Below are 16,360 nucleotides of genomic sequence, written 5' to 3' on the forward strand. Positions count from 1 at the left end.
AGTGAAGTCTCACAAATGTGATAAGCCTCAGGCCCTACAAAACTTGGCTTTGCTCCTCCATGTGGCCAGCTGTCAGTTTTTGTGTCCTGTGCCTCCCCCTCTTGCTTTTCCCCCGTCTCATGCTGAGTATCATCCCATGCCCACTCATCTGGGCCCATTTTTCTGGACACAACTTAATCAGCTCCCTGCATCCTTATCTAAAATGCCGGAAACTAATGTTTGCCCTATTCATGAGACTCTTCTGTAGACAACATAGGAAATCAGACCCCACGCCAAACAGTTGGGTATTTCATCCAAGTCCAAGAGCAGGAAGATGACAGAATGCCTACCACCGTCGGGGGCTACAAGAAGCCCTTCAAGGTGTGTGGGCTCAAGTTGTATGATATATTTGTTTGTTTATTTGCTTATTGTCTGTCTTCTCTTATAAGCTCCATGAAATAAGAAACTTTATGTTGCTCATTCCTGTATCCCACACTTAGAAGCATGTGGGGCAAGTAGTAGGTGCTTAATAAATACTTAAGCAATGGTAAATATGTAAGTGAAAGTAAAACATGTTTTGAACTTGACAGTTCTGTAAAAAAAAAAAAAAAAAGAAAGAAGAAGAATGTAAAACATGGACTCTCAAAACATGGACAGTTGTATTTTTATGCTTTCATAAAATGTTTTTAGAAAGAATGGAGGAAATTTGACCACTTCTTGCAGCTATTAATATAAAACCATGTCTTTGCTCAGTTTCAAGACAAAAAATGCGTTACACCTCATGTATTCCCATTTGATTTTTCACCAAGGCGGTGCAATGCCTTCCTTCATTGTGCCGTGGGCCTAGAAAATTCTGAAAACTGGGTGCAGATTTTCCGTTCTTAAGATCTGGTCTCTCTGAGGCCCTCCAGCCCAGCTGTGAGCATTCATCCCCCTACCTACCCCCAACACCTCCTCCAGGACTTCCAGCAACCCAGCCCTGGGCCCCCAACAATACGTCAGAGAAGGTGTCCTCCTCGAACTACAGGTCTGTAACCCCTTCCTCCTCCCATGAGCTTGCTCTTTCTCTGCTTAGGTGTCACCTCCTCCAAGAATGTTTATTTTTGTGCCTAATTTTCTATACTTAATTTTGTGTTCTTTTTCTTAATGAAGTCCTCAAAATGTGATAAGCTTCAGGCCCTACAAAACTTGGTTTTGCTTCTCCATCTGGCCATCTGTCCGTTTTTGTGTTCCATAGCCTCACTCTCTTGCTTTACCCCTTTTTATGTTGAACTGCCCCACACCCACTCATTTGGGCCCATCTTTCTGGGCTCGACTTAATCAGCCCCCCACAGCCTTATCTAAAATGCTTGGAACTAACGCTTGCCATATTCATAAGAACCTTTTACAGGCAACGTAGGAAAGCAGGCTCCCACACCAAACAGATTGGTGTTTCATCCAAGTCCAGAAATGTTCCCTGACCCCTTATGTGGATATATTTGTGCTTGTCCCTATCACAGCCCTTATCTAGTGAAATCATCTACTGATTATACAGCACCTACCCTTGCTCATAATCCCCTAAAAGGGAGGATCCCCAGTTCACAAAACTCTTCCCCCCAGCACAGTATTAATATGTTTTCTAGGACTTTTTCCATCAAGTTATTTTAACTGTTCCACTAGCAAATAATTAATAGTGAATTTGTAGTTTTTTACTAAAATGGTAAAAAAAAAAAAAAAAAAAAGGTCCTAATAGACTTTCCACTGTGTACCTGTCACTGTTGTATCTTTTGATATATTTAAGAAATAAATAAATTTGTATCTGCTCAACATATTCCTTGCCAGGTGTCATTGTCATCATCATATTAAACATAAAGCTGTTTTTCCTGCTGTTGATAACATTTCACCGTTTACTGAGTACCGAATCAGAACAGCATGGTTTTTTTGGATCTTTCATTTTAGCAGGTCATATAACTCTGTGTGTTCATTCACTCTTTAAACGGTAACCCTTTGCCTTGGACACATTAATCTGATTTCTTTCCTTCAGCAGCGCCCTAGTTTTTTTAAATACCCTATAAGAGGACATCAGAAGAATACTTCTCTAAAACTGGAGATTCTAAGCTGGGTTGTCTATTGCCAACATGGCTGTCTGCTCCCAGAATTCCCTTCTTTGTATGGTTCTGGGCTAAAGTTGTCCAGATACATGATTCTAAGAATTGAGAAGACTGAAGGCAAGTGGAGGAGGGTCGTATGGTCAAACATGCCAGTGGATGGACACAGCACGCCCTCACTAGCCTCCCGCTTTGCAGTGATATCATCTCACTGCTGGCTCTACTGACCCAGAGCAGCCCTCAGTTCTTACCCAGCCCCTGGGCCCCAAAGAGGCTGCAGTCCCTATACCTCATGCCTCAAGCTTCCCTTCCACAGCCTCCTAGGGGCCACATCTGCATAACTTACTATTGGCTTTTCTCCAAGTTCCCATCAGTAAGTACCCTGCACAAGGGTTTCAGCTGGACAAGGTTAGGCACTGTTTCCCTCTGAACTTCCCCAGCAGTTCCTGAACTCATGAAAGCTCCCCTTCCTTAACCCTGTACCTTGGTGTGGCTCTGATTTCCTGACTGGGCCCTGACCAATAGTTTCTTTTTTTCCACTGGGGATGTCATCCTAGAAAAAAAAAAAAAAAAACGACAAGGAAAATGTCTTGACATGTTTCACTAGAGAAGGTGGGGAAATCACATAAATGTCACCAAAGCACCAAATGGGCCACCAGTGGCTCCTTTCAGGAATCACAAACATCAGCTAGTGTCACAATCAGGGCTCAGACCACATGGTTGGATGTGCTGATACTAGTTTCCCTGCCTCCAGAAGTCCTTTTATCACCTGCCATCACCTTGTTTATAACTAGAATGGATAAATTAAGCTCTCCCATTGGTATTACGAAAGTTTAAGAAGTAAAAATCAATCCTTAATTTTGACTGTAAAAATTATTTCTCAAACTGTTTATGTTGTTTTATACTAGTCAGATTAGGCTGTGCTATGCTGCAGTAATAAGTGAACTCAAAATTTCAATGTCTAGAAACATAGGAGTTAATTTTTTGATCATGCAAAATTAACAGCGGATTTAGTAGCTCTCCAAGGCAGCTCCCTTTCAAGTGAAGACTCAAGAATGCAGTCTTCTTGCATCTTGTAACTATGCCACCTGTGACCCTAATTTCTGTGTGTGCGTACCTTGCATTTCTATACATGAACGTGTGCATTCTTGTCTGTATATGTATCTATGCATTTCTATGAGTGAACACATGGATTTCTGTGGGTGAACAAATGCGTATAACGGCAATTTTATAAGAGCTCAAAACTAAAAACCATATAAATGTCTAAAACAGTAAAATGGATGAGTTAGTTTGGAAATTCATGATATACTACTATTCAGTCAAGAAAATGAGTGAACATACAAGAGTAAATCTCATCAACTGAATGAGAAGTGAAAGAAGCCAGACACAAAAGAGTATAAACTATCTTATTTGATTTATATAAAGTTTAGAAATGGCCAAAACTTGACCGGGCGTGGTGGCTCACACCTGTAATCCCAGCACTTTGAGAGGCCCAGGAGGGTGGATCACGAGGTCAGGAGCTCCAGAACAGCCTGGCCAATATGATGAAACTCCGACTCTACTAAAAATACAAAAATTAGCCCAGCATGGTGGTGCACGCCTGTAGCCCCAGCTACTTGGGTGGCTGAGGCAGAAGAATCGCTTGAACCCGGGAGGCGGAGTTTGCAGTGAGGCAAGATTGCGTCACTGCACTCCAGCCTGGGCCACAAAGGAAGACTCCATCTCAAAAAAAAAAAAAGAAAAGAAAAGAAATTGACAAAACTCATCAGTCATCAGTGCTAGATGTCAGAGAAATTGAGGGCAATTGGTACATTCAGGAAGGAAAGGGGTCATGGGAAGCTTCTATTTCTTGATCTGAGTGATGATGTTATAGGTGTGCACTGTACAGTAATTATTGGCCATATATTCGTTTCATTCACTTTTGTGAATCGTGTTATATTTTAAAGTTTTAAAGATTAAACAAATTCAAACATGTAAATCATATTAAATAGAACTCATGGTTATTTGCATTCCAAAGAACTGTTTGCTTTAGCCTAGAACGGTGCTAATTACATATTGTACACTTTTTGAATTAAATAACACTCTTATAAAATTTAAATGTGATTTGAGTACCAAAATCCTATTTATACAAAGCTTTTCCAGGAACATGAGTACTGCACATCATTTACATCTCTAATATTTATTTTTAATGGGCGTATCATCTTCCACCAGGGCTATTTATGTGTTTTAATATTTTAACTAACTGAACTGGTTCTGCAGAATTATCACAAGAAATAAATGGCAATTTATATGCATAAGTTCTGGAAGAAAAATGAAAGCACCAGGGAGGGCCCTTAGAGGGATGGCAGGTAAATTTGCCTAGAGGAGAAAGGCTAGACTCGCTGCTAACGTGGAAAACAGATGCTGTTCTAGGCAGGCTGAGCTACACTGGTGGCACCTTTCCCGCATTAGTCTTGGTTTATTGATGAGAAAGGCTATCTCCATTCCCTGGGACCTGGAGCTGCTATAGCAATCCCAATTGGTCTTCCCAGCTGTCTGACCCTCCCTTTGGATAGAAAAGCCTCCTTCCCAGACCTTCAGAGAAACTGGTATGTTTCCAACTTCCCTCCCCAAAGACACATCACAGAAACTCCCCAGGCCAAACGTTCCCCAGCTGCCCAAATTCTCAAAGATGATAAGAACTCATTAGAAACCCCTCTTAGCTATTGCAAAACTATGATCTCCCCTAATTGTTCAGTCACCCTGAAGATAAGAACTAGCCATGTAATCATTTCTCCACCACCATAATCACCCTGGTCAGCAATTCTAGAATCATGAGACTGTCCTACTTCCCTCCAGAAACTGCAGCCCTCTCCCTTTTCTAGCTCTTCCAGGCTGAGCACAAGAGCACTCCCACAGTCCTACAATGGGAAGAAGAAAGGTATTTTCATATATTCTGGTAGTTGTCAAAATTCATCGCTGGATTTGCAATAACAATATGACATTCCAAATGTCATATAAATCTGCTTGTCAGTCTGAGAAGAAACGAACCTGAGCAACATGGTAAAACCCCGTCTCTACAAAAAAAAAATACAAAAATTAGCTGGGCGTGGGATCATGTACCTGTGGCCCCAGCTACTCAGGAGGCTGAGGTGGGAGGATTACCTTAGCTCAGGAGACAGAGAGGTTGCGGTGAACCGAGATTGTGCCACTGTACTTCAGCCTGGGCAACAGAGCAAAACACTGTCACAGAAAAAAAAAGAGACAGAGAGAAGAAATGAGCGTCTACTGTATCAAGAAGCCTGTTTTCTCTATCATATGCATCCTAGAAGAATGTATTGAAAGGTAAATACTTATTCTACCGTAGAAATCTTTAAAGGAATTTGATTTTAGAAGAGCAGAGGTGTAGTCATCAGCTACATTATTTAATGGACCCATCTGACCCATGAACTTAGTGTGAACAATAGTGATCAACACAGACATGCTTAGAGTGTCAAGGAGTTGACAATTCCAGTAAAAAAGAAGATACCTATAAAATATCTATAATGCAAGACAGTGTATGGTGAGGGCAATGGGATGTGCAAAGTGCAATAGAAAGTCAGAAGATGCCTAAGCACAGAGTTCTGGATGGGGGCACAATCAACCCTACTCTGACCCAGGTGAGAAGACTTTAGCAATCTTGGGTCCAAAAGACCCTCCTCCCCTCATCTTCCAGGTGATCACAAATCTACAACAAATTATAACCACATTGATTGTACATACATTGTCATATTTAATCCTCACAAAATCTAAACATGTGCTATTATTTCCCCAATTTTATAGATTAGAAGATGGCAGCTGAGAGAAATTAAGTTTCCTAACAGAATCAGGACTCAATCTCTGAGGCAGAGATTTTTTTTTTTTTGGAGACGGAGTGTCACTCTCTTGGTCAGGCTAGATTGCAGTGGTGCGATCTCAGCTCACTGCAACCTCTGGCTCCCGAGTTCAAGTGATTCTCCTGCCTCAGCCTCCTGAGTAGCTGCGATGACAGGCGCATGCCACCATGCCCGGCTAATTTTTGTATTTTTAGTAGAGACAGGGTTTCACCATGTTGATCATGGCTGAGTCTTGAACTCCTGACCTCGTGATCCACCCGCCTTGGCCTCCCAAAGTGCTGGGATTATAGACTTGAGCCACTGTGCCTGGCCTTAGAGCAGAGATTTTTACCATACCCTATAACCATTCCATCAAACCATTAGCCTTACACAAGACAACAGAGCAATGACATTGTTTTAATAAGTTTGTACTGATAACCTTTAGCAGCATGGTCACTGGACAGAACAACAGTGTAGCACCCTTGATCACTAATTCAGTCTGAGGTACACAATACACACGTGTACGTACGGACCGGTAGTGAAAGACAAAGGAAACACTCCAAGGTTTTCCAGTGTCTATTAGGAGTGTGTGTGTTAGGAGTGTGTATGTTAGGAGTGTGTATGTTGGGAGTGTGTATGTTGGGAGTGTGTATGTTGGGAGTGTGTATGTTAGGAGTGTGCATAAATAATAAAACGTCAGGAGGAGGGAGAAAAAAAGAGAGAGGAAACCCATGATAATTTGGAAGTTTTTAAAAGCTTTTAAAACTCTTCCTATTACCTATTATTTATATTTATTAAGATAGTAAGAAGATTGTAAAGGGACCTTAAGTAGTTAAGAAGTAGAATATCATACCCCATTGAAACATCATTTTTATGCATGTGCCTGCTGATTTGAAATCAATTTTTATTTACTCACTAAAGTAATTTTGTGAACATTGATTGAGTCCCTTTATTAACTCCAAGATTCGTTAAACAATCAACTACTTTATGTTTAAAATTTGTTTTCTCCAATTCTAAAATTTTATTAATTCAGATGGCTTTCTAATTGGTCAAAATGTGAAAGTCTTAAATTGCATTAAAAATATTTTATAGTTGTGGCTGTCTATAGTCATGGACGGCAGCATCCTTAGGATTCATTAGGCAAAGACCATGGAAAGGCCTGTCTAGATCTAAAGGTGCTGCCATCATTCTGCCCACGGTGCTCAGCCCCTGGGGAAGTGCTCTGCTCTTTGGCGCTCTCACAGCCTTTGGATGGCGTCCCTTGTTGCTGCTCTCATGGGCTCTGTGGGCCACAGAGTCTCAAGGGAGATGCTCAGGGTTGCTCATCACTAGTCCCATTGAGAGGCTGCAAAAGCCCAGTGGGAGGGTGCTGTGGCCAGAGCCCCCAGGACTGCAGCATCCACACAGCCATCCGTGTTTTGGAACTGAATCCCAGACCTCTGTACTTCTAAAGGATAGCAGAGAATGAGCTTTGGGAACCACTGAGTAAAAAATTCCTCTGGGCTATTCCTTCCTAGGAATATAGGGGAAGCCCAAATGTTCTTGGGCTGAAGTTCCTGTAAATTTTGAAACTTTGCCCTTTGGGACTCTAGGGTGCAGAGTGAATTCCTGCAGCATATTCCAAGAGGACACCTTCAAATTAATTAATCTGAAATAACTCAGAAGATGAGTATGAACAACAGGAAGGATTTTGTCGAATAAAAAATACCAATTTTCTTTTCCTTTTGTTCCTATTACTGTAGTCTTGAGAGAAAAATAAAATAAAATAAATAAATGTCAGAGAAAGACTGCCAGGCAAGAAAGAAGTCAAGGACAAGTAAGTGACTTTGTTCTGTTCTGGGAAAGAAAGTGAAGCAGATCAATTTGTGTGGAAGGCCTTCTGTGTATCAGTGGGTGTCTTTACTGCCTGTAAGGGTGGAGACCCGCATAACGAAAGAGCACCCATGACACACCTTTTTAGCATAAGGAAAACATTCACCTGCCTGTAGGCCAGAACTTCAAAAGCAACACTTATGGGATAGAACGTTTTCAGGGTACAAAATTTCAATTAGGCGGGAAGAATAAATTTTAGAGATCCATCATACAGCTTGGTGACTATAGTTAATAATCATGTATTGCATACTTGAAAATGGCTAAAGAGTAGCTCTTAAATGTTCTCACCTTGCTGGGCCTGGTGACTCATGCCCGTAATTCCAGCACTTTGGGAGGCTGAGGTGGGAGGATCACTTGAGCCCATGAGTTGGGGACTAGCCAAGGCAACATAGCAAGACTCCATCTCTACAAAAAAAAAAATTCTTACCAAAAAGAAAGATAAGTATGTGAGGTGATGAGTATGTTAATTAGCTTGACAATAATGATTGTGGTAATCATGTCATTTGTAAACATATAGCAAGCCATCACATTGTATATTATAAATAGGATTTTTTATTTATCAGTTATACCTTAATAAACCTGGGGGGAACACAATAACTTTTTTATGCCACTGTGGGTTTACCCTTTCTTCTCAGACAGTAGGACTTTTCCATCTAAATAAGATAGATTGTGTAGCAGGAATTGCATTAATTTGCTCATGCAGCGAATATTTATTAAGCACCCACTACATGTGAGGCCGAGAGTAGTTGGGGATACATCAATAAGCACACAGACACTCCATGAAACTGATGTTTCAGTGCAACATTCAAAATAAGTAAATGATGTAACATATTCCAGGATGACTGTCATACAGATGAAAAAAAAACAGGGAGGAAGGTGCTCATGGAAGGCCTCATGCAGGTCATATTTGAGTAAAGACTTTGGAAGAAGCAAGAGAGCAAGTCCCGTGGGTGTCTAAGAAAGAGCATTCCAGGCGAATGGAACATCGAAGGCAAAAACAGCAATTGATTGCGTGTTGGAGAAGCAGCAAGGAGCCTAGTGAACCTAACGAGGCAGTAGGTGAGGCCATAGAAGAAAAGAAAAAAGGCAAAAATGTATGTAGGTCAAGGTGTAAATTCTGCAGAAGCCTGGGAGCCATTGGAATGTGTGGTAGGAGTTATTCAGAAATTATTTTAGGCAGATAGAGAGGAAAAGTTTTCATTTCTTTTAAAGCAGCTCCAAAAACGTTTCTTGTAAAGGCCCCACTTGTAAAGGCCTGGCTATTAGAGCCTGATGGCAACCTTTGATATGCAAATACAGACCATTAGAAACTGGGTCCACCCAAACATGGCGATTCCCACAGCCTCCTTGGCCTTGCCCCACATGTGCCTGGCAGCGTGGCCACTCCCACATATCCTCACGTGTGTAGAACTTCGTGGTGTCCAGCATTTGCATATTAGAAGGCTAGGGTAGGAGGGCCAGTTTTTTCAGGGGCTACGTGAATGACATGCTGGGTCAAACCAACTCTGAGTCCTATGCAAATTAGACACTGCTTCCTCCAGCCTCTATATATTCATGGCTGGTTTCCACCCCACTTAGGGTCTCCTCTCCTGGCTTTGGAGCCCCCTCCCTCTGTCTCTGTACTTCTTCCTTCTGTCTTCTTTCTTTCTTGCCTACTAAACTCTCCACTCCTTAAAACCACTCCACGAGTGTCCGTGTCATTTTATCTAAATTGACATGAGGACCAAGAACCCTGGTGTTCCTCCAGTCATCGTAGCGGTATCAAATAGAGCTGAGTAGTAGCATCATCTAACTCAGGCTGCCAGATAGAAAGAGATATCTAGGGAAGGGGAATGGAGAGAGGGGCTGGGACCAGGAGTAGCAGAGGTGGTGGTGCAAAGAGGTTGGGTTTTGAACATGCCTTAAAGGTAGACGCAGTATGATATACCTAGAGCATTGGGTCTTGAGTTTATGTACAAGAGAAGGCCAGGGGCTGGGCATACTGGCTCATGCCTGTGATCTCAGCACTTTGGGAGGCCGAGGTGGGCAGATCATGAAGTCAGGAGATCGAGACCATCCTGGCCAACATGGTGAAACCCTGTCTCTACTAAAAACAGAAAAATTAGCCGGGAGTGGTGGCACAAGCCTGTAGTCCCAGCTACTTGGGAGGCTGAGGCAGGAGAATTGCTTGAACCCGGGAGGCAGAGGTTGTGGTGAGCTGAGATCACACCACTGTACTCCAGCCTGCCGACAGAGCAAGACTCCATCTCAAAAAAAAAAAAAAAAAAAAAAAAAAAAAAAGGAGATCAGGATAACTCCATGGATGGCTGGACAAACCGAACTCATCATTGACTGAGAAAAGGAAGATTCCAGCAAATGGCAGGTCTGGGGAGAAAGAGTAGGAATTCAGTTTGTACATACGAAGTTTGAGTTGCCTAGGAGATGTCCAAGAGGAAATAGTGGGCCGACAATTCAGCATACAACTCTGGAGTTCCAAGGGAAGTGCTGGTGAGAGGTGTAAGTTCAGAGTTTCATCAGCATATGGATGAAGGATGACAGGGCCTAGGAGTGGGTAAAGACCAAGGAAAGAAGAGGCCCAAGGACTGAGCTCTGAGGACTCCCTTGTTAAAGGAAAATAACAGACATGTTAAGAGCTGGAAAGTATTAAGTAAGGCTGAATATCAGACACTGGGAAGGAAGAAATAGAAAAGCTAGCTGCCAAAAACTCTGCCTGTAGGAATAAAAGCTTATCTACTCAGGTACCTAGCACCTTACCACAGTTAGTCATTTAGCCTATCTGAACTTAAAACAATTCTTGTTTCCTTTGTTTACAGTGTGGCCAGTAATAAATTTGACACAGCTCTGTAGCCACCCTATTGTAAGGGCACCAGGCTCTGCCTATTTGCCAACAAATTATTTCGTTGTTTTCTAGTGCTGGGTTGGATTTCAGTGAAAGAAGTCGAAACTACGGTGGAAAACAAAGGCCGGGCGTGGTGGCTCATACCTGTAATCCCAGCACTTTGGGAGGCTGAGGCGGGTGGGTCACCTGAGGTCAAGAGTTTGAGGCCAAACTGGCCAACATGGCGAAGCCATTTTTGTACTAAAAATACAATACAATTTTACTAAAAATACAAAATTAGTGCATGCCTGTAATCCCAGCTACTTAGGAGGCTGAGGGAGGAGAATCTCTTGAACCTGGGTGGCGGAGATTGCAGTGAGCTGAGATCGTGCCATTGCACTCCAGCTTGGGCAACCAGAGCGAAACTCCATCTCAAAACAAAGCAAAACAAAACAAAAGTCTGGGTAGTCGTGGGGTTGTGTCCTCAGGATACAGCCCTGAACCAAACAGTCTGGTTTTCTTTGTCCAGCACACCCACTGGATCTGGTTGTGTCGGTAAACAGACTTGCCCGGAGTTAGTTTTGCCTGATAAGGCGCACGTGTTTTCCAAGCTTATTAGAACCAAAGGGACAAGGGCTCGGCTTTGACTAATAATGAAACTGTAGTCATCTATTTCCTTTTAAAAAGTATTAAAATATCTTGCTTCTTCTTTAGAAAGAAAAATATTCTCTTGAGTCCTCTAAATCATGAGTGAAGCTCTTACAGTTACTGTTTCAAAAGACAAGATGACAAATTCTAATTTTTATTTTATTTTATTTTGTGATGGAGTCTCTGTTGTCCAGGCTGGATGCAGTGGCACCATCTCGGCTCACTGCAACCTTCACCTCCCAGGTTCAAGTGATTCTCCTGCTTCAGCCTCCCGAGTAGCTGGGATTATAGGCACCTGCCACCATGCCAGGTTAGTTTTTGTATTTTTAGTAGAGACAGGGTTTCACCATGTTGGCCAGGCTGGTCTCAAACTCCTGACCTCAAGTGATCCACCCACCTCGGCCTCCCAAAGTGCTGGGATTACAAGCTGAGCCACCGTGCTGCCCCCAAGGTGATAAATTCTAAGCCAACAGTGGGAGTTCAGAGACCAGACATCACCAGGGAGGCAACTGCTGTGCAAACCTGGGAAGGCTGTGGAGATTTCCTTAGAGGAAAACACTGGTTAATATTTATTATTTCCCTGGGACCAGAGGTGGGAGATGACTTCGTGGTCAGAGGAGCCTACATGTGATCCTGATAGTGCCACCTGCCTGTGCAAGTCATTTTATTTATCTGAACTCAAATCCCCTCATCTGTAAAATTAGTTTGCTAGGGCCACTGTAACAAAGCACTGTAGATTGGGTGGTTTTTAAACCACAGAAATTTATTATCTCACAGTTTTAGAGACCAGAATTCTGAGATCAGTGTTTCGGCAGGGCTGGTTTCTCCTGAGGCCTCTCTCCTTGTCTCCATCTCCTTCTCATGTCTTCACAGCGTCCTTCCTTTGTGTGTATCTGTGTGCTAGTTTTCTCTTCTCATGAGGACACCAGTCTTATTGGATCAGGGCCCACCCTAATGACCGTTTTAACTGCCTCTTTAAAAACCCTGTTTCCAAATGAAGTCACATTCTGAGGTACTGGGGGTTAGGACTTCAACATATGAATTTTGGGGAGACCAAATTTATATATTTTGGATATATTAATTCAAAATTCAGCTCATAACCACATGGATAATCCTACTTGTACGTCTTCTATACTTATGCTATGAGAGTATGTATTATGTATATATAACAATATATATTATATAGTGAGAATTACATCTGATAATCAATTTTCTGTTGTTTTAAAATGTTTGTTGTTTGTACACACAAAAAAAACTGTGCTGAAGTGCCCATAATCTAATAGGAGTCCTTTTTTTTTCCTTTAATTTTCCATAGAGATGGGGTCTCACTATGCTGCCCTGGCTGGTCTCAAACTCCTGGCCTCAAGTTATTCTCCTGTTTCAGCCTCCAAAGTTGCTGGGATTATGGACATGAGCCACCTTGCCTGGCTTCCAATAGGAATTCTTATGATTATACTGTGAGACCAAATATAAATGTTCATAAAAGGGTGCTGATGTCTTACTTTTTAAAAAGATATGGTGATATTTTAATGTAATTTTCTCAGATTATTTTAGATCTGCTTGGGAGCAATGATAGTATTCTCAAAAGAAGCAATAACCAGTGCAGGTCAGGAGAGAAAACTATTGAATTAAGAAAAGATAAATTATTTAAAGATAAATCAAAAGGACTGCCCAACCTACATTCAGTTGCAGTTTTATCATTTTTGTTATTGTTGTTATTTGCTTGTATGTGTTTTGTTTTATTTTAAGACCGAATTATGTTCTGTCGCCCAGGCTGGAGTGCAGTGGTGCGATATATCAGCTCACTGCAAACTCCACCCCCTAGGTTCAAGTGATTCTCCCTCCTCAGCCTCCCTAGTAGCTGGGATTACAAGTGTGCACCACCATGCTCGGCTAATTTTTGTATTTTTAGTAGAGACGGGGTTTCACCATGTTGGCCAGGATGGTCTCAAAGTCCAGACCTCAAGTGATTCACCAACCTCAGCCTTCCAAAGTGCTGGGACTACAGGTGTGAGCCACCACACCCAGCCCAATTATTAATTGTTTGATTTTGAGCCTCAGTAAATATTAGTTCCCTTTTCCTTGATTAGTGTGATAATATACTCCAGAAACAGAAAATTGTGCTAATGACTTTTGGAAAACACACGATTTTATAAATTGAAAATCCAACAGTTTTTGTTGTTTCTTTAGAGAATCAAGGCACAAAGTAAATGATCAATAAACATTGGATGAATGCATGGATTGATGAATACATTGATTGATCAGTCAATGGATAGATAGGAAAGCAAAATGATACAAGGATGTTTTTTGAAGTCTCACTTGATCTGAACTCTAACCAAATATTGACATGGCTGGTGAAGCCATCAGGATACTCCACTCCTCCTCCTTCTACTCTCATATACCCACTCCAATGTAGGTGCTGTAGAATAGATGCCATTAAAGGGCTTTATAAAATTAAACCTCAAACCTTTTAGACGGTATATTTCTGTTTTAAAGCCATACTTCCTTTTGATCTCTCAATTATGGCTGATTTGGGTTGGCGCTGACACCAGATTTAGTTCAGTCCCTCTCAAAACCTACTTCCCTGCCTAGTAAGAGATGCATTCCCTCCTGCAGTGAGCATCCAGGGTCACCTGCAGCGGACATACCCAGTTCATCTTCTGGCGGAAGTGTTTATAGCAGTCTACAACCAACCTGGTCTTCCTGGTTCACACCTTAGACTCTAGGCTTCTGGATGAGAAAGACAGTTTTTAACTTCTTTCACATAGTCTGCATCTGAGCTTTAAGCCACCTTGTACTTATTCTGCATATGTTTCCCTCCTTTCAGAAAGTTCCCTACGACTCTGGGCCTCTACTTGTCTAATACTTGTTCCAACCCATTTCTTTATCCAGTTGATAAAGGCAGTTTTGATGCTTAATGAAGCTCAGCTTTTACTACACTCTTCTAGGCTGGCAATGGGCATATGTAAGACAGCCCCAATAATCCTGCGTCCTGGAATTCATACGTTTGGGTAGTCCCCACCCACACTGAGCAGGTATGACCTGTGTAAAGAACGGGATATTACAGAAATCACAGAATGTGACTTCTTACTCTGTCTTAGGAAGCCAACTACCATGATAAGAGGACACTCAATCAGACCTGTGGAGAGGCCTACATGGCAAGGAACTGAGGCTTCTTGCCAACAGCCATACGAGTGAGCCATCTTCAAGTCAAACCTTCAGAAGGCTGCTGCTCCAGCTGACATCTTGACTGCAGTCTCATGAGTCAGAACCACCCAATTAAACTGCTCCCTAACTCCTAACTCACATAAACTTGTTGTTTTATGTGAGCCATTACATTCTGGGCTAATTTGTTAGCTGGCAATAGATAACTAATATACTTCCCAAGCTCTCCAAACCTTAATGGTATATTCCATCTGTCCTTGAAACGTATTTGCATCATCCTACCATCTTCTCAGCATGGCTACAAGCAAACTTCTTGACTCTCCCTGTTTCAAAGCTGTTCTTTCTCCTAAGCCCATTCACTGGAAACCAATGGATGCATCTTTTTTGACGGGTGTGGGGGAACTCAGGGTATCACCACTTCCTCTCACCTCCCCAGGTTCTCATTATGGTCTCTAATTTAAGTGTCCCCAAGGAAATGGTTTTCTAGAATCCTATTTTTAAGTACTGAGTTATCTATCTTTCCTATGTAGAGTAAGAACAGACATAATGTTCTCAAAGGAAGTCAGCCCAGATGAAACGATTGTTACATATGCCATATCCTTTATATTCAGACATGACACTACCCTGCTGGTCCAATGTACTAATGGGAGGCATGGAATTACACCAATTTTTAATTGTATCCAGTTCTTCTGATCTTGAATGAACTTTTTAAATGACTGGCTGGATTCATGGGAGCTGTCAATGGAACAGTTCCTGTGTCCAGAAACACATAACTGGATTAGGTTGAGAAGGGAGTAGGGTGCTACTCTCAATTCACTCATTAACTGAAATGACTGGTCACCAATAAGGTATCTGTTTATGGTAAAATCATTCCACTAAAGCCGAGTCTCAACTTTTTCCTACATCAAGATGCCAGAGAGCATGCCTCCAGCATAACTCAGTAACAGTAGCTCACCTTGGCATTAATGTTTTGTAATGATGAGGTAAGTTGGAGTGGTAAGTGATAAATATGGCTTTCTCCTCCCACTCCTACCTATCCCCCTCCAGAGCAGAACTAAACATATTCTAAGGAAGTGTGTGTAGATCACAAATTACTTAGATATTCCCCCTAACATCTGAGAATTTCTACACTAAAGTGATACTAACATACCATAGGGCCCAAGAGGACGAGAGGTCATTTCAGTTCTAGAGAATCTGTTGCTTATGAATAGTTTGTGTTCTAGGACTTTCTGGCTCTATCCTTGTAAAATACTTTGTACTTCTTGGTAGCCAGGAGATTGACGCACGATGTTATTATAGAAGCAAACAGAGCATCCATTCAAAGCAGAGTTCCAGGCATCCATTCAAAGTAGATATATCAAATAGGCATTTTGGACAGTTTAAAAGATCTCAAATTCTTTGTTCTTCCAAAAATCCTTCCAGTGAAAGGAAATGTTTTTGTTTCAGTGGCCTGAAAAGAGAAACTCTTGACTTCAGTTCCTTCCAGCCCTGTCATCCACACTGATAGCAAGCCCTCACCACAGCCTTCCTAATGGACAGAAGCCAGTGTCATTTCTGGATGCCCACGAGAGTGCCAACTGGTTCCAGACTTTCTAATCCCTGCAGAGGAAAATAAAAATGAATTCTCTTTGTCAAAGGTGAAAATGAGAACTGGAATTTTTCCTGAATAGAAAATGAAGCATTCTCTATTTCTCAGTGACAGCTCCTCATGATGGATTTCAGACTGTGCCTGGGTGAGAAAAAATTCACAAACTGAAAAAAACATATTTTTTGATGTGTGATTGTGACCAGTTTCCACACACACACACACACACATACACATAGAATACATAAAATCAATAATAAATAGAGACAGATGTAGATTCATTTAATATATACTTACTGAATGTCAACTATGTTACGACCACTGTAATAAGTGCTGGGATTTGAACAGTACACAAAACAAACACCATCCATTT

The sequence above is a fragment of the Rhinopithecus bieti genome, unplaced genomic scaffold (genome assembly GCF_001698545.2).
Source record: "Rhinopithecus bieti isolate Rb0 unplaced genomic scaffold, ASM169854v2 scaffold_14839, whole genome shotgun sequence".
Classification (NCBI taxonomy): Eukaryota; Metazoa; Chordata; class Mammalia; order Primates; family Cercopithecidae; genus Rhinopithecus; species Rhinopithecus bieti.